The sequence below is a fragment of the Benincasa hispida genome, chromosome 3 (assembly GCF_027475165.1).
Source record: "Benincasa hispida cultivar pf3 chromosome 3, pf3_genome.v1.1, whole genome shotgun sequence".
NCBI lineage: Eukaryota > Viridiplantae > Streptophyta > Magnoliopsida > Cucurbitales > Cucurbitaceae > Benincasa > Benincasa hispida.
In genome coordinates, this window is record NC_143480.1 from 20,356,736 (window position 1) to 20,383,315 (window position 26,580).

Consider the following 26,580-nt stretch of genomic DNA (forward strand, 5'->3'; position numbering starts at 1 on the left):
CCCACTATCCTCTTGGAGCTTTAGAATAAGTTGTGGGACTCAAGAATAGCTTGAAGTAATGTAAACGCAAGAAGAAGCTTACTGCAGTACATACTTGAAGAACTCTTTCTTCCAGCTGAATTTTTTCTCTAAAATTTCTATAGCATGCATGCCTCAAATTCACTCAAATCTTCTTTATTTATTGCAGATAAACATGCAAAGAAGAATGCTGCATGACTTGCAACTCATGCTTGGAGTTAATGAACATGAGAAAATGGGTTTTGTGTGAGCATGATGAAGATGGTTAATGAAAAAATCTGACTTTCCTTTTTGCATGGTTTCAATTTTCCAATTTTTCTCAAAATCAAAATTTGATTTCAAAATCCATTTTGATTTTAAAACTGAAAATTTTAATTTTATAAAATTAATTTCATAAATTAATTTTTATATAATACTAATTAATTTAATATCAAATATTAAATTAATTTTTTCACAAATTCATCTTCATATATTTAAATATATGTTCTCCTATTTCGTTTAATTTTAATTTGAACGTTTCAAATTAATTTATCAAGCTACTCTAAAGCTTATCTATTTACGATCTAGAGAAACCTCACGAACTTACAGATCATGGGCTCTAACGATCTGAGATTAATCGACTAAACTCATTAGACTGATCTAACCCCCACTCGTTAACTAATGGATCACTCCACTATAGCCCATAGTTGAACTCCCTTCGCTGTAGATATATTATGTCCACTTAATATAACCATAATCAGTAAGTTGATCCTTCACAGGTTGTTCGTAATCACAGCTGAGTCAATATAATCGTTTTATCCCTGTGAATAAATCTTGTTCCTTAAGTTCCCACTGACCCTCTAATGAACAACTCTGATTCATAATCACAATGAATCAAATCCTTTCTCTATCATGAGAAGGCGGGGTCCGATTGTTCAAGACCTGGAATCAGTACTTAAGAGAACAACCTATCTACTAACCCTAAATCAGGTAGGAGCGAATTCCATCTTGCAAGGCTATGTCCCCAGCTACTCATCTGGTCTTATCCCCAAAATGTGAAGCTTATTGAACAGTGTTGTTGGACTACTCTCACCGTTTGTAGATCAAAGGATAATCCCGAACAAACAGGAGTTCATAGCCAGCTCAGGATTAAGATCGAGTTAACCTAGGTTATGTAATAAATAAAATAGTCAGTTTTAACAATAAACGGTCGTTATAAAGAAAAATGACTATTTTCGTGGTCCAGTCTATATGCCTCCACTTACATGTCTCAACATGAACGATCTGTGGATCACATCGTTTGTAGCACTTTACAACTCTTGCAACAACTACAAAGTGGGTCACATCCAATAGTGTTACCAGGATGAAATACCCAATTTCAACCCTATACTTATTAGACCATTTAGGCTATATACTGTTAACTTGATCCTGTTTATGTCACTACATCAAGTTACAGTACTCAGACTATAGCCATGGATATGTTATTGGATTTTCATAAAAAGATGCAAAATCAACAATTTATTATTATTGATAAATAGAATGTTTAACACGAACTGTGAGTTCTAGGACATTCCCAAAATTCCCCACATTCTGCCTTTCAGCGTGGCTAGCATTGGGCTAAAGGATTTATGAGCGTTGTGATGCTCATTTCTAATGGAACATAAAAAACGCATCCACAATGGAAGCGATGAAATCGACAACATTCTAATTGCAATAAAAACAAGAATAAACATGCAAAGGGATAGAAAATACAACATTTGAAGACTCCACCGCAATCTTCCTCTCCCGAGCTCAATTGACACCACCAACTGTAAATTCCGTTGTTTTCGATTGAAGAACATGGTTGTGGGACTGTTTTGTTAGTGAAAATAAAGGAATTTCACTATAGAAAGAAGAAGAGTAGAGAAGAAAGAGGTGGAAGATTTTAGGTCAAAAGTTGTGGAAGCACTAGTCGTGCAAATTTAAAAAACAAAGCCTTTTGTAGAGAAAATACATGCAAATCCCATTTTGTATGTCTTCCACCTCAAACTCCACTAACTTCACTAGCATGTGATCTCTAGGTGTCAAGCGTTGGAAATGCCACTACAAAGTCTGCTTAGTTATTGGGAAAATCCAACGATTGGATTTTTCTACTAATTTTTTTATTTAAAAAATTAGATACAATTTTCAAATTTTAGAAATTATTTATTAAAATAATTTCAATTAAATAAAATAAACAAATTTAATCACATATTAAATTTTTTAAGACACCTATCTTTGATTAATCACATCAATCAAGTTTAAAAATTACTTTCATGCCAATGATCAAGTATACTCTAAAAAATAATTATATAAATAAATAAATTATTTAATTGTAAATTATATCTCATATAAAATACAATTTTTCCTTAAGTGGAATTTGAACATTTCAAATTCTCACTTCACCTAGTTCTTCAATTTTGTCCAGATTGAGCTAGCAAGGAGACTCAATGGACAAACAAATCATGGGCTTCAATGATCCGAGACTAACTGGTCAAACTCTTTAACCTAGTAAATCAAAATTCGTTAACTAATAAGACTGTCTACAATAGCTTGTAGTTGCACTCCCTTCATTGTAGATATATTATGTGTCCATTTGATATAACCGTCATCAATAAGTTGACATTTCACAGGTTGTTCGTAACCTCGACTAGGTCAAATACCGAAATACCCCTGAGTTACATCTTTTCTCCTTAAGTACCACTGTTCTTCTAATGAACAATTGATTTAAGATCATAATCACTAAATCCATTCCCTCTCAGGCCAATGAGAGGATGTGGCCCCTAGTTCAAGATCCGGGAACTGCCCTTAAGGAAAAAACCTTTCTACTATCCCTAAAATGGGTAGGAGTAAATTCCATCTTACAAATTCTATGTTCCCTGCCATCTACCCGGTCTTATCCTTGAAATGGGAGCCATTTTGAGCAGCGACGCTGGGCTTACCCTCACCTATGCAGATCAAAGGACAATCGCGAATAAATAGAGTTCATAGGCAGCTCAGGATTCAGATCAAGTTATCTAGGTCATCAAAAAGTGAAATTAATCAGTGTTAATCGTAAACGGTGTTAATACATAATAGTGATTATTTCGTAGTCTGTCTTACACAATCTCATCGTGTAGAACACCCCTACTCACATGTTTCTACATGAACGAACTGATCACATCGTTTACGACACTTTACAACATTTGTAATAATCATAAAGTGGGTCGTATTCAATAGTATCTCCAGAAATAGGTACCCAACCTAATCCAAGTACTATAGATGATTAGGCTATTTTACTCGAACTTGTTCAAGTTTATGTCTCCACATAAAGTTCAAGTATTCATGACAATAGCCAAGGGTTTGTAGTTTATTGGATTTATAGTTATTAAACAATCAACAAAACTTTTCTGAATAAACTTCATATATGTTTACTGTTTACAAAATTATGAGTTTTAGGACATACAACCCAACAATTTCAAGGGCAGTTTGGTCATTTTCATTCATTTGAAGCCTGGATGCTCAAATTGACTCTAAATTGCTTCAAATTATCCTTGTTTGGCTCTAAACGCTTGGTTCTACCTCTAAGTTGTTCAAAACCTACAAAATGGATAATTAACATTAAAAAAATCTACTAATGAGTTTGTGTTAAGCTAAGAATTATAGCTCTTTGTTAGAGCTATCAACCGTTGATATCAAACATCATTACATCATCCTTGTTCTCTTTCAGCTCCCTTAGCAAGATATAATGGACAAGTGGGTTGTTGAATATGATGCCTATATCTACATAGTGAGTGGCCTAGGTATTGATTTATGGACAAATCCACTAAACCATAGGGTAAACCCATTTTTAAATTTAAAAAATATTTTTAATTTCTACTATTTTATTTAAATTAAATTTGTAATAAAATCAAATTTAAATAAAACTAAATTTCAAATTTTAAATTGAAATTTATAAATTAAGAATTATTTATTTAAATAATTTAATTAATTAAACATATTTAATTAAATAAATAATAGTTTAATATCAAATATTAAATTAATAAAACACCTAATTTAAACATGGATCCTATTCATGTAATCAATATTTAAATCAATATTTAAATATTTTAAACTCTCCAATTTACATTTAATTTTGATAAATTTAAATGTTAATTATATTGAATATAATTATCCAAATCCTAAATTTGAATTTGAACATTTCAAATTCAAAACCCTAATTTCGAATTTGAACACTTCAAATTCACTCAATTTTCTAATCCAAGGTGTAATGTTTTACGAGCTAGTAGAAGGACTTTATGGACCTACAGATCATGAGCTCCGACGATTTGAGATTAATCGGTTAAACTCTTTAACCCGAGTTAATCAATATTCGTTAATCACCAAGACATACCACTATAACTCGATGGTTGCACTCTCGTCACTGTAAATATATTTCTGTCCACTTGATTTAACCATAATCAGTAAGTTGATCCTTTATAGGTCGTTCGTATTTACAACTAGATCAAAATTACTGTTTTATCCCTGTAAATACATCTTGCTTCTTAAGCTCCCATCGATCCTCTATTGAACAATTGGTTTATAGTCCAACTAATAAACCATGTCCCTCTCAGCCATGAGAGGGTGGGTCCCCTTTATTCAAGACCAAGAATCAGTACTTAAAGAAATAACCTATCTGCTAACCCTAAAACGGGTAGGAGCGAATTCCATCTTGTAGGACTATATCCCCAACTATCTATCTGGTCTTATCCCCAAAATGGGAGGCTTGTTGAGCAGTGTTGTTGAACTACTCTCACCTATGCAGATTAAAGGATACTCCCGAATAAATAGAAGTTCAAAGTTAGCTCAGGATTAAGATTGAGTTACCTTAGATCATCGAATTGAAATAGTCAGTTTTAATAGTAAACAGCTGTTATAAAGAAAAAGTGACTACTTTGTGGTCTGGTCTTATGCAAAACTCTTTTGCATATGATGCCCCTACTTGCACGTCTCCACATGAATGATTTCGGGATCACGTCGTTTGTATCATTACAAAAAATAGGCCGCATCTATAGTGTCCCCAAGACAAGAAATCCAATCTCATTCATATACTTGTAGACCTTTTTGGCTATATACTACAACTTGATCCTTTTTTATGTCTCTACATAAAGTTACATTATTCGTTCTGAAGTCATGGATTAGTTTGTTGGATATTTATTATATAATGCAATTCCAATAACACTTTTATTGAATAAATGCTTCAACAATACTTTTATTGATAAATAAAATATGTTTCCATGATTACAAATTACGAGTTTTAGGGCATTTTCACAACACATTCCTCGATGCACGTTACATGGAACATGCTCCTCGATGCATGATACACGATACCAGATGCATGTTACAATATGCTAGATACATGTTCCTAATCCTCAATTACTAACTACATGGGACTCAATGCTAGATGAACGAAAACATACTTGCTCAACATTCCACCTTATTTAAAAAAAAAAAAAACCTACTGAAGTCGTAAGCCTAATTAATCTTCGAACTCAACAATGCAAAAACGAGAACGTAACAAAATGCTAACAAAAGAATGAGTGTCAAAGAACGAGTTGCATGCAAATGAAAAAATAAATAAAACAAAATTACGACTAAACAAAAACAAGTGTTACCTCAGATGATCAAGGGAATCAAAAGGAAATAGGTGTAGTCGGGCCTTTGGTAAAGATCAGGAAGACAAGAGAGAACTGACGACGATATTCCAAATGATGGTGATGAAATGAGGCAATGAGTTTTAAGTGGGCACTTAAGAATTCAAAAAATCATGAGGTTGCACTACAAGAAAAAACACATTCAGGCACATAAAATGCATGGCTAAAGGTCAAAAAGCATCACTAAAAGTATTAGCAACGTTGAGGCATGCGTCGTTAAGAATGTCATAGTATCTGTGTGTTAAAGGTTTTAGTGACATTCACCGCGTGCCGATAAAAGACAACTTTTATTGATGTGTATGCATTACTAAAAACTCACTTTTAGCAACACTTATTTGTCTTATACAATGATGTTACAAGTTTGTCATTGAAACTTAAGTTTTAATAACATATAAGACTATTGCTAAAAGTGAATCAATGGACATTGCATGTATCTTTTGCAACATATGTAAGCATCAGTAAAAGTATTTCATTTATTAAGAAAATAATATCAAATTTAATAAATAAACTTGTTATCACTAGTATAAAACTGGGCTATAATATTAGTCGAAAAACAACATTATAAGGGTATTGACTAACATCGAAGAAGACGGACTAACAATATTTATATGAATATAATAAAAGTAATATGATATTTGTATACACAACTTAGCTTTCTACAAACATAACAGTTAACTAATTCACTTCAACAAAATTAATATAATTATTTGTCCATTCATAAGCTGTATTCAACTTAAAAAGATAATTGAAATTGGTAACTATAATAAGTAGAAGACTCTAAAACCTCAAGATTACTTGTTGACCCTAAAAAATTGACTTTTTCAACTTTATGAAGTCCCATTGTTAGTTGCACTACACCCAACTTGAACTCAAGCGTCTTCCTACTTCTATCCTGAATATTTTCAATATAACTTCATCAAACTGTTATCTTCTTTAAGAATTAACAAGCACTCAAAATCAACATAATAATTCTAGAGAGATCATAGTTTGAACTTGGAAATAGAAACTGATAATAACATTAAACACCAATTTTATTCTCTGATAGAAATATATAATATATAACAAACTAGATGCCAACAAATGGAAACCATGAACAATAACTAAGTTATGATTATCGTAACTATGAGATAGTCAAAGCACTCTAACATATATTCTAATGTAAACACTTTAGAACAAGCTAGAGTTTGAAGAAGAATGTCTTATAATATTACCTTTTAAAGAGAACACGCCATCTAGTTTGAACTCATAATAATTAAATAAAAACCATAAACAAGAACTAAGTTATGACTATCATAACTGCAAGATAGTCATAACACTAGCTCCAACACTTTAGATTAAACTAGAGTTTTAAGATGAATATTACCCTTTAAAAAGTACTTCAGGGTAGTTCAAACTTCCCTTACTTATTGTGCTCCTAAAATAATTGCAAAATTTTTTAGACAACAAGAATAAGGTTTGAGAGGCCAAACTTTAGTAAAAAAAATCTTAATCAAAATACAATAATATTAAACTTAGTTAATGTTCTTACCTTAACAAAATCTTAAAGATTAACTTCAATGCTTCTAATTAGTTTCAAAGAACAAAATATACCTTCTCCACTTGCCATTCTTCTTTAAAGTCTTTGATTTTTGCTTGTTGTGTTAGATGTATCTTCCCCATTTGTGCTATATCATTATTATGCAATAAAACTAATATGTTGTACATAATAAAAAATATATCAACATTTGCATTATAAATAATAATTATAGCACAAATAAAACCCACAACATACTAGCACATATTTTCAAATCTTTCACTAATTTTCATCAAACCAAACTATTTAAACCTTTCAAACATACTTTCAATACAAAACAATAACAAACAACCACAGACTTTCATTTGGCCGAACCAATTAAAAATACACAAGTATAAAATCAATCTTCAAATCAGATAAACATACTTTTAAACATTTGAAACATACTTTCAAACTCTTATCAAATTGCAATAGTCAAAATTAAATTTGTAAGGAGTGTGAAAACTACTTATAATTCTCGATTCAAATTTGACTCGAACAAATGTCAACTTCCTTAAAGTCTACACAATCAAAAGACAAAATTTAGATATATTAGAATTCAACTCGAAAACCTTAATAAATAGTTCCTAAAACCAAAGCGGGTTAAATACTTACTAAACTTACTCAACTAGTCCCTAAAACTTACTAGTTGGTTTAAATTAATTTTCATCATTTAGCAAATCTTCGAAAAAATCTAAACGAGACTCTACCACCTAAATGTTACCCAGAAAAAGCTTCTTATTTTTTGGAACGAGTAAGAAGGAGCCCAAAACTAGTTTGAACCTACAATCAATAGTTCTCAAGTGTACAATTAAAGAATATATTAATCTAGTTTGAAATGATTCAAAGTGGGATAAATACTTACTAAATTTACTCAAACAATCCCAAAAACTTGCTAGTTGGTTGTTCAGGCTAAAATCGGCGACTCTAATCTATGACAAATGAAATTTATAAACCTCAAACTACAACTAAAACTAATAAGTAGTTATAGCAGAAGTAAGAGTAGAACAAGATTTGATGGAAAATTTTAGTAATAAGAGAAAAGGGAGAGATTATGCAATAAAGTTCAATGAAAAAGAATCTTGGAGAATTTATGTAGATTAAACCAATTCTATCACAGACTTACCAAAATTCATGCAATTAATTGTTCCATAGTACATTAAGGATTATTTCTAATGCCTTAGTTAGCCAATTAAACAATTAGCCCTAATTTAGTTCTTAATTGCTTCCTAAGGACATTCGACAATTAATCTCTAAATTGCATTAATCTCTTGGATTTTCTTAACTACGACATTCTTGAAACTCAAGACTAAGTTTAAGCATGATTATATGAATGTTCTAAATTAGTGGATTCTTTCAAGAAAATAGGAAAAGAAGTCCAAACTTTCAATCAAGATCATTAATTTTTGCAACCTAATTACAATTTTGCTAGAGCGTATAATTTTGCATACAAAAATTAATTAAATCTGATTGGTCAGTTCATTTTTAATTGATTCCACTAAAAATCGTAGCAAGAACATTCAAGAACAACAAATTGCATAATAGAAATTGAAGAAAAGTCTAAAAAATTTCCTAATCTACATAATTCCCCAAAAAAGAAATTACCTACTCATGGAGAGGAAAATTCTTCAAGAAATCCATTGAGTCTTGCATTGAAATGTACCAAGATTGAATAAAATTTTATAGAATTTCTCAAGAATTAGAAAGAAAAGCTCTCAAGTTCGTCAAAATTGATATCTCCCTATGCTGAAGAATTCTAGAAAATTTGAAGTTTTATTTGTTGCGACCCTAAGCTGATGCTGACTCCAATGCTGCGTTGCGACCAACGCACACCATTTTATTTTTTTCATCAATGTCCAGAGCATTGTAATGTTGGGTGTAGTGTCGCAATACTTCCCTATTTTGCAACAAATTGAAGCATTCTATCTTATAGCATTGAGCTAGTGTTGGACCTAGTTATGGGAAGAGTGTTGCAATGCTCCGAGTGGTATTGAAGTGTGTAAATTTGTTTCTTTTAAAGGGTAGAACGATAGTTTGTATTTGCTCTTCTTCTAAGTTGATTCTTTTGACTCCATTAAGCTCCCGACTCCAAAAGTGTTGGGATTGGATTTTACCTATAAAATAGACATTTTAAGCAAATAAATGAAGCAGAATTGAGGGATTTAACATAGAAATCATAGCTCTTTTCAAGACCTATAATTGGTCTAGAATTAATTTACAACATTTAGTAAGGATTCAAAAAAGTCTAAAAGATCATCAAATTAACTATCTTAAATGGGGGATGGGGGTTGAAAAGCATAACCATCTCCTATGAATATTAAAATATTTCTAAATTCTTAATTTCAAGAGAGAAAGAGAGAACACATCAAATCAATCCACAGTCAAAGCAAAAGCTCCTAATGACAAAAACATCTCCAGCCTTCAAATTAACATAGGATCCAATGAATACAATAACAAAATCAATACTAATATCATTCAATGAAATACATAGTGATTTGGAACTATTATATGTAATCGTACTGCTAGTAGTTCCTAAGCCTTTTTTCATACCTTTCCGGCTCTTTTTTTCATATTATTAAAAAAAAAAAAATAGTTTCTTTTTTGTGCAATAAAAACAATAAACATGATTTAGAACTATCGTGTTTTCCATGAGAAATACTCGATAACCAAATGCACGAGTATAGTAAACAAAAACAAGACTAAATGAGGTTAAAGGGCTAACAAAAAAAAAAAGAGTTGGATGTCCAATATACAAAGTATAATGCTTGTGGAAGTATTTTTGTATTAACTAATCTTTGCTACTGTAGTTTGCTCTTAATCCTTTGAAATTATGACAAGAAGCCCCAATGCTACAATGAGAATATACTGCAAACAATAAATAAAGTGAAAATTATTTCCAACTCTTACGCACTGTACCAAACATATGCATGATCAAATATGAGTGGCTATGAAAGATATGGGAAATTTTTGGGGGATCAAAAGGAGGGAAGTAGTCAGTCACGATCTACGAACCTTAATAATCGGCTTTTCGGTCATAATAATAGTCGCCCGGCTAACATAAGGTAAAAAAACTAAAGAAAAGAACACAAAACATGTTTCAACAAACATGATATAGTAATAGTCATAACCATGATAGGTAACTCACTGTAATACACTTAAATTGATGAAATGAATTGGTGGCCTTAGCATCTTCCAAGATTACTTTGGAAAAGAGGATTAATGATAGCAATGGGTGAAAAAATAAAAGCTAAATCATCTAGAGAATAGAGATAGGGGAAAGAAGAAGCAAAACCCCCAATTAAAGTGTAAAGCTAAACAAAAAAGTTACATTCATTCTCATTTTGAAACAATCAAAAGAAACTCAGGAGAAACTGACCTAAAAAACAAATTCTTTAGGACCCAACTACATATAAGAAGTAAGAAGAAGAAATTCGTACCTGAAAAGAACAGATTGGAAAATAAACAAACTCGAGGAAAAAAAAAAAAAAAAGAAAAAAACAGAAATTGTGTGAGTAATTAATGGGGCAGAACAAATAACACCAAGATAAAGAAATAAGAAACCACATCGAAAAGAAAAAAAAAAAAAAAAAAACTTATTAAGAAGAAACCACACTCAAAAGAACAAACAGTGAGACAGTGATATTTGTGGGGGATGGTGACAGGGAGGGGAAAAAAGCTCACCGGAAGAGAGATGGTGGTCAAAATTGAATGCCAGAAGAAGAAACCACAAGAAGAATGACAGAAGAGAGAATTGTGAGAAGAGAGATGGATGAAATTTGAGGGCAAAATGGGGGAAAGATGGGAGGGAAATCAAAAGATGTGAAGGAAAATTGGAAGAATCAAAATGAGGGGAAAAGGAGAGGGAAAGCAAGAAAAGGAATGGGGGAAATTTTGTACTTTCTGAAATATTTTGCTTTTCAGGAACGAGGTAATATATTGCTAAAAGTTTTTAATGTTTAGCGGTATCAATTAATGTCACAAATTGTTTTAATGATGCTTTGGTAAATTGCATTGATAATACTAATATTCTTCAACATGTTTTTAAAGTGTTGCTATAAGTTAACTTTTAGTAACAAAAATGGCATGTGTTGCTAAACTTTTGTCACTAAAAGTGGTTTTTCTTGTAGTGGTATTGAGGAACGTGCATCAAGGACCGAGAATGATGTATCGAGTAGTCGAGGATGATCTGGCGAACATCGTGAAAAAGCTATTGTACATCGAATGATTGAGGATGAGGTAGCGAACATCAAGCAAAGGCAACGTTTATCAAGCATCGTGGATCGAATAATCGTATGTCGTGCATTGAGTGGTCTCTCAGTGTGCAGGCTATCAGGTGGATCTCAGGTGCAAAACAATAAACTCACATAGTACTGATGCAAGCAGGAGGCCAATTTTTTTTGTTTTCTAACGGGTGGCCATTTTTCATTGGTACCCTTAAAAAGAGGTCATCCATACAAGAAACCCAAGTGTTATATCTTGGTGGACAGGGACACTAGGAACTCCAAATCCGATGAAGGCATATTTTTGGGCTACTCCATAAATAGTAGGGCCTATCACGTGTACAACAAATGTACATGATGTGTTATGGAATCTATAAATGTTGTTATTGATGATGTCGTGAATGGTTTTGATACTGTCCCTGAGGAAGAACAAAATAGCATGTTACCTGTTATCAGTTCAAATGTCCATGACAAGTTATCTAACAAGTACACTGAAAGCCAGAATGAGAATAGTGAGGATGTAACTAAAGAACATGAAGTTAGTCAGAAGCAACCCTCGAGTAGGGTTCATAAAAATCATCATGCCTCTAACATAATCGGAAGTTTAGAAGAAGGGATCTCCATCAGGAGAAAAGATAAAGTCAACTATCTTGAGATGATAAGTAACATCTGTTTTACCTCCCTTATTGAGCCAAAGAATATCAAGGAAGCTTTTATTGATGAGTGTTGGGTGAATGCAATATAGGAGGAGCTTGGTCAATTTGTGAGGAATGATACTTGGACTCTTATTCCTCATCCAGAAAATGTGAATGTTATAAGGACAAAGTGGATTCTTAAAAACAAATATGATGAAAGTGGAAATGTAACCATGTATAAAGCTCGCCTAGTTGCACAAGGATATATTCAGATTGGAGGAGTATTTTGATGAAACTTTTGCCCCTGTGGCTCGGCCAGAAGTTATCAAATTACTCCTAGGTATTTCGTGTTTGTTGAAATTAAAATTGTTTCATATGGATGTGAAGAGTGTCTTCTTAAATGAGTACTTAAATGAGGAAGTTTATGTTAAGCAACCTAAAGGGCCTTCACATCCTGATTATGTGTACAAGCTCAAAAAGACTCTTTATGATCTCAAACAGACTCTCGGGGTCTGGTATGAACGATTGACCCAGTTTCTTGTTGAGAATGGCTATAATAAAGGAGGAATGGATAAGAATCTAGTTGTAAAAAAATATGATAAGGATTTTGTTATTGTTCAAATTTAGGTTTATTATATTGTTTTTTGTAGGATGCCTAAAAAAATGGTTGATCTCTTTGTAGAACAAATGAAGAAAGAGTTTGAAATGAGTATGGTAGATGAATTAACCTACATTTTGGGTTTTCAAATTAAACAAATAGAAGAAGGCATATTTATTTCTCAAAATAAGTATGCTAGAAGAATTGTGAAGAAAGTTGAGCTTGAACTGACAAAAGTCAAACGAACTTCAACTCCCCCGCACTCTGAGCTGTCCAAAGATGCAAATAGAAATAATGTTTGTGAAAGCTTATATAGAAGCATCATTAGAAGTTTGTTATACCTCACTGCTAGTAGACTTGATATTGCATTTGTCGTTGGAGTCTGTGCTCGATATCAATCTTGTCCTAAATCTAATCATCTCCTCGGTGCAAAGACAATAATCAAGTATATTAATGGGACAAGTGATTATAGGTTATTCTATACTTTTGGTACAAGTAGTTCTCTTATAGACTACTGTGATGCTAACTGGGTAGGGAGTTCTGAGGATAGAGCACTTCAGGAGTTTGCTTCTTTTTTGAAAATAATCTTATATCATGGTTTAGCAAGAAACAAAATTGTATTTCTCTATCCACTGCAAAACTTGAATAAATTGCAACAGGTAGTAGTTGTACTCAATTTATATAGATGAAACAAATGTTAAAGGAATATGATGTTCCAAAGGAATTCATGACTCTTTATTGTGACAACCTTAGTGCTATCAATATATAAAAGAATCTAGTTCAGCACAGTCGAACCAAACACATTGATATTCGACATCAATTAATTTGTGATCTTGTTGAAAATAAGCAAATTATTCTTGAATATGTTCGAACCAAAGAACAGCTCATAAATATTTTTACTAAAGCCTTGGACGCAGCTCAATTTGAAGCCTTAAGGGTAAGTTTGGGCCTTTGCAAAATTAATTTATAGCAACTAATGATTATTTGTTCTTGTTGGCAGGATTGGGTCGTGATTAACAAGCCTACTGTTGAAAATTTACAGTTGGCCCACATATGCTATAATGATGTGACTACTTTAAATCTGAAACTAAGTAGGTGGCAGTTATTAATAGAGGCACTAACTTTTCTCATCATGCTCGTTCATCTTCTTCCCCACTTTTTCTCAAACTACCCGTGTGCTCTGTTTTGATTCTCGTATCTGCATTATGGTAAATACTCAGAAGAAAACCTATGTTGCTGAATAGAAAATGATTCATTTTAAAGAAAAAGAAATTTGGAAAAAGATCGTTTAAGTAAATGTTCCTGCGAAAACAACCAATGCATATGGGGTTCGAATGCGAGGATTACATTCTCCCTCTAACAATAATCTTGTTGCTTCTCGTTTCATTAAGCGGAAGAGATCGAATGTTGCTTCTTCTGTCTCTACTAAGAGGAAGATCAACTTGTTATCTACAATCGCCCTAACTATGATTGACTTAATGGGATCAAGTAAGACTATCTTGGCTTATTCAAATAAATAATCTTCTAATGGTTCTTCTGAGTCTGAACAAGATTATCGTGTTATGAGTCATGTTTCTGAGCAAAAAGATATGTATGATAACGGTGAACCATCATATGTATAAGTTAGGTTTTTGAAACATCTGTTTCTGATAAAACTAATGTTGCTTCTACCATTGAAAATAGCCCTATTGTTAAGAATATTAATGTCTCTAGAATTAGTTCTGACGTTCCTTCGAATGTTGTTAATCAATCAGAACTGATTGATTGTGTTATGCATGAGTCTGGTCTGAGTTTTAATGTTGCTATTGGCATAAATATGCATGTTGTTGATCCCAATGGTCATGCTATTTTATTGTTTGTGCTTGAAATGCAAAGTATTATTGAAGCTTCCATTGAAAGTGAGTCTGTTCATAATGATATTTGTGATTTTTATAAAAATTAAGAAATAAATAATGAAGTTGTTGGGGACTCTGTTAACTTATCACCTGCAAGTGAGAATGTAGTCAAGGGGAATGTAGAGGATAGTGAATTAGATAGACTAAATGTTAATTATGATCAATTTGAAAAAGGGGAGAGTTTTGCAAAACCTTTGTTGATCCTCACGAGTTAAATAAGTCCAGTCACGATGATATGCTTCTGAGCCAACTATTGTCCAAGATGAAAGATGTTGCAGAGAATGCTAGCACAAGTTATGAGACTTCACAAGACAGTCTTGATGAAAATGAGAATTTGTTCGAGTCATCCAAAGATTGGGCTCTAAGAAGTAGTTCGGCTGAAGAAATTGAACAAATTCAAGGTCTTACTACTAGAGCACTTGCTCGGATCCAAAAGAAAAAGACTACATTAGCCATTGTTCCCCCTGTGTCTCTTGATGGTGTATCCTTTCATTCAAATGAAAGTACCTTCTTCTGGAAGGTTGCGATTAAAAGGAAGATTTTTACTGAGAAATAACAGTTTGATAGGGTTCAAGAATGTCTTGACATTATAGAACTCATTGTTAAAGCTGATCTGATGAAGGCTATATTAAATCTTCTTTATTGTCCTAAACTCATGAGAGAATTTATTGTGAATCTCTTACCTGCTTTTGATGATTTCAATTCTCCTGATTTTCACAGAGTTCATGTCAGAGGTCACATCTTGGTGTTTACTACTAGTGTTATAATAAGTTTCTTAATAGGAATGTTCTCCCAAACACTCGTGAGTTGCATCCTTCCATGACAGACTTAGTTTCTAAACTAACTGGAAGTTTGAAGTGGTAGGAAAAACAAGCACGCAATAGAAGCAATTAGAATCAATAAACACTCTAATTACATTTAATTTGAACTCTATGAAGCATGCAAAGCAATTTTACAGAAAATGGTTTCAAGAACATCATACATTTAAAGAATCCTCCAAATCCAAGCTGCTCTTCATGAAATCTCAGCTTCAAATCCTCAGTGAACCACCAAGAGATCTTCTCTACTATTCTCAACCTTGAATTTGAGTGGTGGAACTCAAGATTGAAGTGAATTGTGAAGGGATTTGGTGAGGGTTTGAGGTAGAGAGAAGTAGTTTTTGCATAAACTTTTTCAGCATTCCTCTCTTTTCAAATCTAAGAAATTCTAAGGTTTTATTAAAAACTTTCATACAAGCATGCTCAAACTCAAAATTTGATACTTCAATTTGAAGTGATAAGTGGCCTAGGTGTTTTAATTTGGTGTTGAAAAGTGGAATTCCAATAAAATTTTCAAGATTGGAAATTTCCACTAACAACCTCAATTTTCATTTCAATTTTAATATTAATTAATTCAAAAATTAATTAAAATCAAAACTCAAAATTCAATTTCTTAAATTGAATAAAAAATAAAAAATAATTTGATTTTAATTAACTAAACACATTTAATTAAATAAATAATAATTTAATATCAAATATTAAATTAATCAAACATCTAATTTTAAACATGAATCCTATTCATGTAATTAATATTTAAATCAATATTTAAATATTATGAACTCTTCAATTTAATTTAATTTTGATAAATTAAACGTTTAATTATATCGAATATAATTATGCAAACCCTAATTGTAATTTGAACACTTCAAATTGAAAACCCTAAATTCAATTTGAACACTTCAAATTGAAATCATTTCAAATTCACTCAATTTACTAATCAAGGTGTTCATGTTTTACGAGTTAGTAGATGGACTTTATGGACCTACAGATCATGATCTCCAACAATTTGAGATTAATTGGATAAACTCTTTAGACCGAATTCATTCGTTAACTACCGAGTCACACTACTATAGCTCAATAGTTGCACTCTTCTCACTGTAGATATATTTGTGTCAACTTGATTTAACTATAACCAATAAGTCGACCCTTCGGAGGTTGTTCGTAATAACGGTTGGGTCAAATGTTGTTTTACCCCCAAAATTATATCTTGCTTCTTAAGTTCCCGAAGGAACTCTCTGGGGAGAGAACCTTGAGCGGAAGCAGATTGACCAAATTCTATTTTCATTGAATATAGATTTTTATAGTAAACTAGAAACAAGATATGCATTTAATTATAAATTAACCCATGCTAATGAAAAGGTCTCAGAAACTTCATCTTTGAAGATCTTTTCTTCACAATTTCCCTCGAACAACACCAAGAACCTCTTGGAGACTTTCTCCAAGAGAAAAACCTCGAACAAGTACGAACACTACCACGAATATTTTCTTGGTATTCTCAGGGTGAGAACCCAGGAAGGGTGGGCTCTGGCTATTTTGGATTTAGAGGGAAAACTGTGGAGAGGAGGAAAGATTGAGAATGTTCTCTACAACTCAAAAAACACACAGAACTCTTCTATTATTTTTTTACTTTTTTTTTAAAATTTTTTTTCAATCGATCAACAGGCTTAGGCAAGAAGAAGAAAAAACATTTTCTTTAATAACCACCTACCACTTACGTGGGTGGAGAGAAAAGAAGGGGAAAGGAGTTGTAACTCCCTTCCTTATTATTAAAATAATAATACATATAAATATAAATACGATAACTAACTTATCATATTATATATAAATATTAAATTATATGTTATATCAAATATAACATATAACTTATAGTTTTAATATTGTATCACATACAATATAAGCTATAGTTTCTTTTCTCTTTTATATGGCATTTAATATAAATCATATTTATATTGAATTTAACAACTATGAATCCAATTCATAGAAAATATATTTGAATCTCATTTAAATTTTTATTTCCTCCCATTAATCTATAATATATTAAATACATTATGACAATTATATCACATATAATTAAACAACTTAATTATATCATATACAATTAAATCCTTCTATTCATTTGAACAATTCAAATTAATCCAAAAACTGATTCTCAATTAATTCCATTGAGCTACCAAGGGGACCTCATGGACTTTTAGCTTGAAGCTTCAATGGTACATGAATAATTAATTAAATTCTTTAATTACATTATTCACCATCTGTTAACTGTCGGATACTCCACTAATGACCGACAGCTGCACTCTTCGCACTACATATATATTTATGTGTCCATTGAATATAACCAATCGACAGTACGATGACCCTTCACAAATTGCTCGTAAGTACATGTAGGCCAAATTACCGTTTTGCTCCTGTAGTTACATCTAACTCCTTAAGTACCACTGATTCCTCTAATGAACAATAAATCATAGTTCAACTATGACTAAACCCCTCTCGAGCCAGGAGAGGGTGTGGCATCACATTGTTCAAGACACGAAATCAGCCCTTAAGGGAGCAATTTATCTATTTACCCCTACCTCGGAGAATGAGTGAATTCCATCTTGTGTAGCTGTGTTCCCAGCTCCTCAATCAGACGAATCCCTAAAATGGTAGGCTTGTTGAGTCGGTGATCTGGCCACTCTCACCCATATAAATCAAACAAACGCCTTCATAGGTAGAAGTTCACAACTCACTTAGGATTCAGGTCATGTTACCTATGGTCATCCTGGTGAAATGTAAGTCTCTATTATGAATGGCGTTATATAATGAGACTAAACATTTCGTGGTTTGGTCTTATACAAACTCCTTTGTATAGAATATCCCCGCTCACATGTCTATACATGAATGATCAGGATCAGATCATTTGTAGCACTTTACAACAATTGTAATACCTACAAAGCGGGCCATACTCGTAGTGTCACAATGATAAGGCCCAGCCTTATCCATCTACTACAGACCATTTAGGTCATCACTTAAATATGATCCACCCGTATGTCTCTACATACATGTTTTAGTTACAAAGATAACCTTGGATGTTAGTTTATTGGTTTGTGGTTAATGCAACTAAAATATCATATATTTTATAGACAATGAATAAAATATCATATATTTTATTAAATACACAATGAGTTTATTCAATAATATTTACAAACTATCGGACCTTACGAGATTTAGGGCATCAACCCCAACAGTTCAACTGATCCTCTAATGAAAAAATGGTTTGTGATCCAATCACTAAACTGAATCCCTCTCGGTCTAATGAGAGGGTGGGGCCTCTTAATCAAGACCTGGAATCAGTACTTAAGAGAACAACCTTTTTCATATCCTTAAATCAGGTAGACGTGAATTCCATCTTGCACCCTATGTCCCCAGCTATCTGCTCGATGTTACCCCTGAAATGGGAGGTTTATTGAGCTGGCGCTGTTGAGTCAACCCTCACATATTCAAATCTAAGGATAATCCCAAACAAACAAAAGTTCATAGTTAGCTCCAGATTAGGATCGAGTTACCTAGGTCATCTATGTGAAATGGTTAGTCTTAAACAGTAAACAACGTTATAAAGTAAGAGTGACTTATTTCTTGGTCTGATCTTATGCAAACCCATTGCATAGGACGCCCCCAGTCCTCATGTCAGTACATGAACAGATCAGGATCACTTCGTTTGTAGAACCTTACAACAAATTGTAACAATTACAGAGTGGGTCGTATCCTATAGTGTTACCAGAGTAAGACACCCAACCTTATTCATATACTAGAGACTGTTTTGGTTATTTACTCGAACTTGATCCATCTTTATGTTTCCACATAAAGTTCAAGTATTCATGTAATAGCCATGGATCTTAGTTTATTGGATTTAGTCTTTATAAATGCAATCTACATATTCAACAACTTTATTGAATAAATGTAATAACATCTTTATTGAAAAAATAGAATATGTTTAACTTTACAAACTGTGAGTTTTAGGACATACAACCCAACATGAAGAATGTTTGGCCTAAGACTGGGTAGCTTGCATCAACTAAGCTGAGTGTTAAATATGTTGTGGTGTTTCACATTGGGATTGCAAATTGGTGTTGTTCATCTCACCACTCTGGTCTATCAGTTGCTTTAGCTACCTTGTTATTTCAAATTGGAAAGGGTGCTCCTTTTGACTAGGAGCATTTTTTATTGGACAATTACGAAGGCATATTGGATCACAAGCTTTGAGATTACCTATAACTTATCCTCGGCATCATGTTCCAAATATTCATCTGCCTTCTCCTACTACAACTGAGGAAGTCCCCAATACTAACTTCGTTGTTTCTAAACGAATTGAATTTCCAACATAATCGTGTGAACGCAGTGTCAATGTTAAACAATTTCCAAAAACACAAAATTCAAAGGAAAACCTAGACAAAAAAATAGGATAAACATCTATGATAAAGCATACTACTGAGAGAGTGGAAGGGATAAGTTTGAAGAACTTACCCTTGAAGACTACTCTTCACGTAACTCCTCTCCTCCTCTAGGATAGCACGAATAATATTTCTTTTGAACTCAAAGTATTGCAAGATCTTCCTACGAACACAACTAGTCACGAATAGAGGACACCACCAAAAGGATTTTCTTGCCATTCAGGCAAGGAATGAAGATTGTGGGATCTCTTGTATTTTGGAAGATGAAGGGAATTGCAAAGAGGATTTTTTTAAGAGAGATGTGCTTGAGAGAATCCTTATTTATTTATTTATTTTTGTTCCTTTTGTAACTCTTACAGAACTCAAAGTGAGAGTGATAATCATGGAGGGGAGTTATAACTCCTCTCCCCTTAACACATAATAACTCCCTTTCGAAATTATATTTATTTAATTACCCTCCTATTGTTTATTGAGCTCGATCTATATCTAGCCTAAAAAACTCGATTAAGCTCTTCTTCTTACACACAAAGGTTTTAGCTCTCGTATTGCGGGTTGTCCACTTCGTTCAGTGACATTAGGGCTCTACCCAACTCAACCTTGGTGATTAAGTTCAACTTTAGTTGGTGTGACATGAGTAGATTCTAGGGTATGAGGTCTTGTCCGTGTGGAACCTATCTTTCCGGAATGATGAATTTTTTCCCTATATATATTCGATTTTGGTTAGAGTCGAGTGATGAAGCTTACGATTCTGTCATTAGTGAGAAGCAAGTCAACTCTATAGCCCTAAACTAAAGGAGCAGGTCAAGTTCATTCAGTTCAGCTTGAGGGAAAAATTACGTGGCTGAACTGCTAGTCCAGCAAAGATCATTGTTTTATCCTTAAAAGCAAGAGGTTGAAACTGAGATATTGAAGCACACACCCTTTATCTTACGCTATGGGTAAATAATCAAAGGCAACGAGCCATATATATATATATATATATATATATAAATATATATAATCTCATTTAATATATATAATTAAACTAATAATATTAATTAATTAACATTTAAATATTATATATTTAATTTCATTTGAATCATATTCAAATGACATCCTCTCACATAATCTATAGTTTTAATATAAATCTCATTCATATTAATTTTAACCTATAGTATTTATATGAATCACATTCATATATTTAATATTTAAATCTTATTCAAATATATTACTCTCATATATTATATAGTATTAATTACAAATCATTTTTATAATTAACCATATATTATAACGTATCAATATACATTATATTAATTTGAATCCCATTCAAATATTTATCTCTCTTATTAATTATAAATCATATTTACAATTAATTATAATGTATCATATATATTATATTGATTTGAATCTTATTCAAAACTTTATTTCTCGTATACATATGATGTATAAATCATACGTATTATAATGTATCAATATACATTATACTTTGCATTATTCATATTATTATAAATTTTTTCTTAATAATTTGAACAATTCAAAATTATTCCAAAACCATTTATTCCTTGTCTTATCCTAAGTGAGCTAGCAAATGGACCTAATGGACCTACTTGTTAGAAGCTCTATTGATACAAGATTAACTAATTGTCTTTAATTAATTAATCGATATTCATTAATTGCATGCCACCCCACTAAAGACCCACAATTGCACTCTTCACACTATAGATATATTTATATGTCTATGAATATAACCAATCAATAGTAAGTCGACCATTCACGAATCGCTTGTAACTACAGCTGGATCAAATTATCATTTTACCCCTATAGTTACATCTAACTCCTTAAATACCACTGATCCCTCTAATGAACAATTAGTTATAGTTCAATTATAAACAAAACCTCTCTCAGGCTAGTGAAGGGTGAGACACCTCATTGTTCAAGACCCGGAATCAGCCCTTAAGGGAGCAATTCATCTACTTACCCTAAAACCATGAAGAAGTGAATTCCATTTTGTGTAACTACATTCCCAGCTACCTACTCGGACAAATCCTCAAAATGCTAGGCTTATTGAGTCCATGAATCTGGTCACTCTCACCCATACAGATCAAAGGATTGCCCTTATAGACAGGAGTTCACAACTCACTCAGGATTAAGGTTGAGTCACCTATGGTCATCCTATTGAACTGTTAATCTCTTCAAGTAATGGCATTATCAAGAAAGACTAATCATTTCACAATCTAGTCTTATACAAACTTTTTATATAGGATACCCTCACTCATATGTTTCCACATGAACGATTAGGGTCATATTGTTGTAACACTTTACAATTACTATAACAATTACAAAGTGGGTCGTATCCGTAGTGTCACTAGAATAAGACGCCAAACCTAATCCATATACTACAAACCATTTAGGTTAATACTTAAACATGATTCACCTGTAAGTCAACCAAATACATGTTTAAGTTATATAAAATAATATTGGATCTTAGTTTATTGGAATGAGTTAAATAATTCTAAATTTCAAATAAAATAACTCCTTATTTTATTAAATAAATGAATTTTGTTATACATTACAAACCACGAAATTTAGAGCACAGTCCCCAACAGTGTTCACCTTTGCTCATCATCTTATGCCTTCGTTATTTGAGGAGATTAAAATTCTAAATGATGTGATCGTGCTTCAAGATCGAAAGCATAAGCTTACTGCATTGATAACCTTGATGAGCCAGGTTGGGGAGAATCTTGATCGTGTTGGGCCCTCTTCATGAGATTCTTTAAGCTAGAGGGGGAGTTGGTTTGTCTATTAATGTTTTTTTTTTTTTTTTGCTTGGACGAATGGTTGGTTAGTTGGATGACTGCAGCTGCAAATATTTGGTTTAGTGTTTGAGTTGTTATTTGTTTCTATTGATGTTTTGTTTTTCTCTTGAGTTGTTTTTGTTCCTTTCAGTTTGAATTGTTCTGTGATTGTTTGTTGCTTCTTTTGGTTTGCAGACTTGTTCTTATGGACCTTCATTTCCTCTATGGATTAACAGTCTTGTTTTATATGCCTTCCCTTGTGAATTGTTAATATGGGTTTATTGTGTTGATTATGTTCTATCTTAAAAAAATATATCTTAACCAAATGGGGAGTGTGCTAGAAATATGATATTGGCTAAATATATTTGTGAAAGTTCCTGGCATTACTTTTTTGGGCTTTCTAGCTGTCTCTATTTTTATCTCTGATGGACCTTATCTCAGAGGTTGTTCTTGTTAGGGTTGATACCCTAAATCTCGTTGGTCATGTAGTTTGTAACTATAATATACAAATGATTTATTTATTTAATAAAATATGAGATATTTTTTTTCGACGTTTAGTAGCACTAACCCACAAAACCAATAAACTAATATCCAAGGTTATCTTCTATAGCTTAAACATGTATGTAGAGACATACAGGTGGATCATGTTTACTTAATAACCTAAATGGTCTGTAGTAGATGGATAAGGCTAGGTATCTTATCCTGGTGACACTACGAATACGGTCCACTTTGTAGATGTTACAATTGTTGTAAAGTGCTATAAATGATCTGATCCTAATCATTCACGTAAAGACATGTGAGCAGGGGTGTTCTCTACAAAAGGGTTTGTATAAGACCGAACCACAAAATGAATAGTCTCATTATATAACATTGTTAATAGTAGAGACTTACATTTCACAAGGATGACCGTAGGTGATATGACTTGAATCCTGAGTGAGTTTTGAACTCCTGCATATAAAGGCGATTCTTTGAATTGTATGGGTGAGAGTGGCCAGATTGCTGACTCAATAAGTCTACCATTTTAAGGATTCGTCTAATTGAAGAATTGGGAACACAACTACACAAGATAGAATTCAATCCTTCCCTAATGCTGGGGTAAGTAGATAAATTGCTCCCTTAAGGGCTGCTTCCAGGTCTTGAAGAATCACCTTCTTTTGGCCCAGAGCGGTTTGGTCATAGTTGAACTATGACTTATTGTTCATTAGAGGGATCAATGTTACTTAAGGAGTTAGATGTAATTACAAGGGCAAAACGGTAATTTTGGCCCAACTGTACTTACGAGTAATTTGTGAAGGATCATCACACTGTTGATTGGTTATATCTAATAGACATGTAAATATATCTATAGTGCAAAGAGTGCAGCTATCGGTCTTTAGTGGAGTGATTGACAGTTAATGGATGTTGGATAATTTAATTAAAGAAGTTTAATTAATTATCTAAGTACCATTGATGTTTCAATCTACAGGTCTATAAGGTCCCATTTGTAGCTCACCAGGAATTATTGAGAATTAATTTTGGATTAATTTGAATTGTTCAAATTAATTGAGATAATTAATTTAAATTAATTACATGTGATATAATTAATATAATGTATTTGATACATTATAATATAAAGTTTATTTTGAGAGGAATTAAATACTGAATATGATTCAAATACTATTTATATGGATTGGATTCATATAATTAAATTTAGTATAAATGTGATTTATATTGTTATACATTATTGAGAGAAGTAAAAACTATAGTTTATATCATATTTGATACAATATAAAAAGTATAGGTTATATGTTATATACGCTATAACATATGGTTTAATATATATTATATGATAATTTAGTTATCATAGAAATATATATTAAATTTTTATTATTATTTGTTAAGTTGAATTTTGAATTTAATTTGGGAGGGAGTTATAACTAACTCTCTCCACCTATTTTCTCTCAGTTTTAATCGTGTAGTGGGGAGTGTTGATTCTTTTACGGTTTTTCTTCATCTTCTTCACAGAAATGTGTTTTTTTACTGTAGATTCCCAAAAAAGAACACACAATGCCTTTCTCTCAAATTCTCTCCCTCTTCCCAGAAGAATTCAGAGTCCACACCTCCTGAAATTCTCAACCCCTGTGGAGAATACAGAAGGCTTCACTTGGTGGTGTCCTCATTGGATATTTGTGATCGAGTTGTTCGTGATAGATCGAGGAGGGATTTCGTGAAGAAGTTGTTCTTCAAGGGTAAGTTATTTTCTAACCCTAATTCTCTTCTTTGTTTTCCTTCAAAAGCATGTTGTAATTTTTGTTAAAATGCATAATTTGGATTCTGAATTTTATCATTCTATGAAATTAAAAATTTAGGAATGATTCGCGCTTCCACAATGCACCTCATCGTTCCTTCAGTTCTTCCAACTATCAAATCTGCATAATATTTCTTTCCTTATTTAACTTATTCTGCAGATCATTTTTTGTTTTGTTTTTGTAATATTTTCCTTTTTAGTGAACTGATGAATTTATGTGAGAATATTTTCTATTATTCCGTTGTGCTATTTAGCATAAGAAGTTCTCTTGTTAGGGTTGTCGCATCTATCATTTGTAAGATTGTTATATGAGCTTTAAGGATTCTTGCAGTACTATATTGCTTTTGAGAAGAAGTTCTTTGACTTATCTGTGGTGGCGTATTCTTCGTATAATCTCATTGCATTCACAAAGGTTTGATTGGTCTTAGGGGCTGCCTAAGACATTGTCCAACGAGAATGATTTCTCAAGCCTTAAGGGAAGCCTAAGATGTCATTCATCAAAAAGGGAGTTCTCAAAATTTAGAGGGAGACTAAGTTCTCATTTGAAAGAAGTTCACAAGTAGAAGAAAATATATCATCAAGTGAGAAGGAGTCTCACACACTTAGGTGGAGTTTAAGTATTTCAACACTAATATTCATATACTTACGAGAGTTTAAGTTCAAGAGAGGGGGAGTCTCACATCTAGGAAGAGCCTAAATTTGTAATGGTTTGACTTTCATGTATTAGTGGAGTCCGATCTCAAGCAAGATTGGTGGTCTCTTCTTTGGCACTCTTTCCTCCTCCTCGACCATGGGCACTTTGCTCTTATCTTCTATTTTCAATGCCACTTTCTTTGGTACTGCTTTTTTTCTTTGTGGCTCTAGCCACCTCCTTCTCTGGTTGTTTCTTCTTGCCAACTACCTTTTTCTTTTGTTCTTCCTCCCTCAATATCCATTTTTCGTCTTGAATTTTTTTCACATTGCGCTTGATGTGTTGAGCCTTCTCTCAGTGGACTCTCTTTTCTTCATCGATTTCTTACCTCATTTCTTTTCCAAACTCTAATGTGGCACGCTCTGCGCTATCCATCGATGCTTCGGCCTCGCTTATGATGCGGCCCAGTGATCTCAATATCCTCATCGCATATTTCATGATGAAGTTCCATCGCGGCGACGAGGATCTTGGCTTTCTTCTTTAGCTCATGGAAGCTCTTTCACTTTTTTAGCCTTAGCGGCGAATTTTATGGCCAACCGGTCTGTGGAAGAGGTAGGCAGTCTTATCTCTTCTTCCTCCCTTCTCCCTCTGCCTTACTTCGTGTTCTTTAGTTGAAGTGTCTCTTCCTCTTCATCTAGTAAAACAACACAGTGAGTCGCAACCATCCTCTCATCGCCTACCTTGGCGTTCTGATTCATATTCTTTTGTTCGAATGCAGCGAACATCTTTCCGATAGGCCATTCCCTGGCACTTATTAGACTTGATGCATTGGACACTAGCACCTCAAGGCCACTTACCGGATGGCTAGATCCATGCGATGAGACTTCTTATCCAGCCCCCACCTTGTTGGGCTAGTTAACAATGCCTTCATCGTCAAAAGACTCGAGTGGCTTCAAATTTCTAAGGATTTCACTGTATACTCCTCGCTCATCTCTTCTCCTTGCTTCGTTGGCTTTAGAAGTCAGTGGTTGAACTCATTCTTATAGGGATGAC

At 32.9% G+C, this 26,580-nt stretch overlaps 2 long non-coding RNA genes across 2 annotated transcripts; both read right to left on the reverse strand.

The window, feature by feature from the left end:
• Positions 1-8,863: 8,863 nt before the first annotated feature.
• On the reverse strand, positions 8,864-11,141 carry LOC120074182 (uncharacterized). Its single transcript, XR_005480917.2, has 2 exons — positions 10,921-11,141; positions 8,864-9,353 (listed from the first exon to the last, which is right to left on the reverse strand). It is a non-coding gene; the product is annotated as an uncharacterized LOC120074182 (long non-coding RNA).
• On the reverse strand, positions 9,686-10,609 carry LOC150037115 (uncharacterized). Its single transcript, XR_016528649.1, has 2 exons — positions 10,252-10,609; positions 9,686-10,104 (listed from the first exon to the last, which is right to left on the reverse strand). It is a non-coding gene; the product is annotated as an uncharacterized LOC150037115 (long non-coding RNA).
• Positions 11,142-26,580: the final 15,439 nt, after the last annotated feature.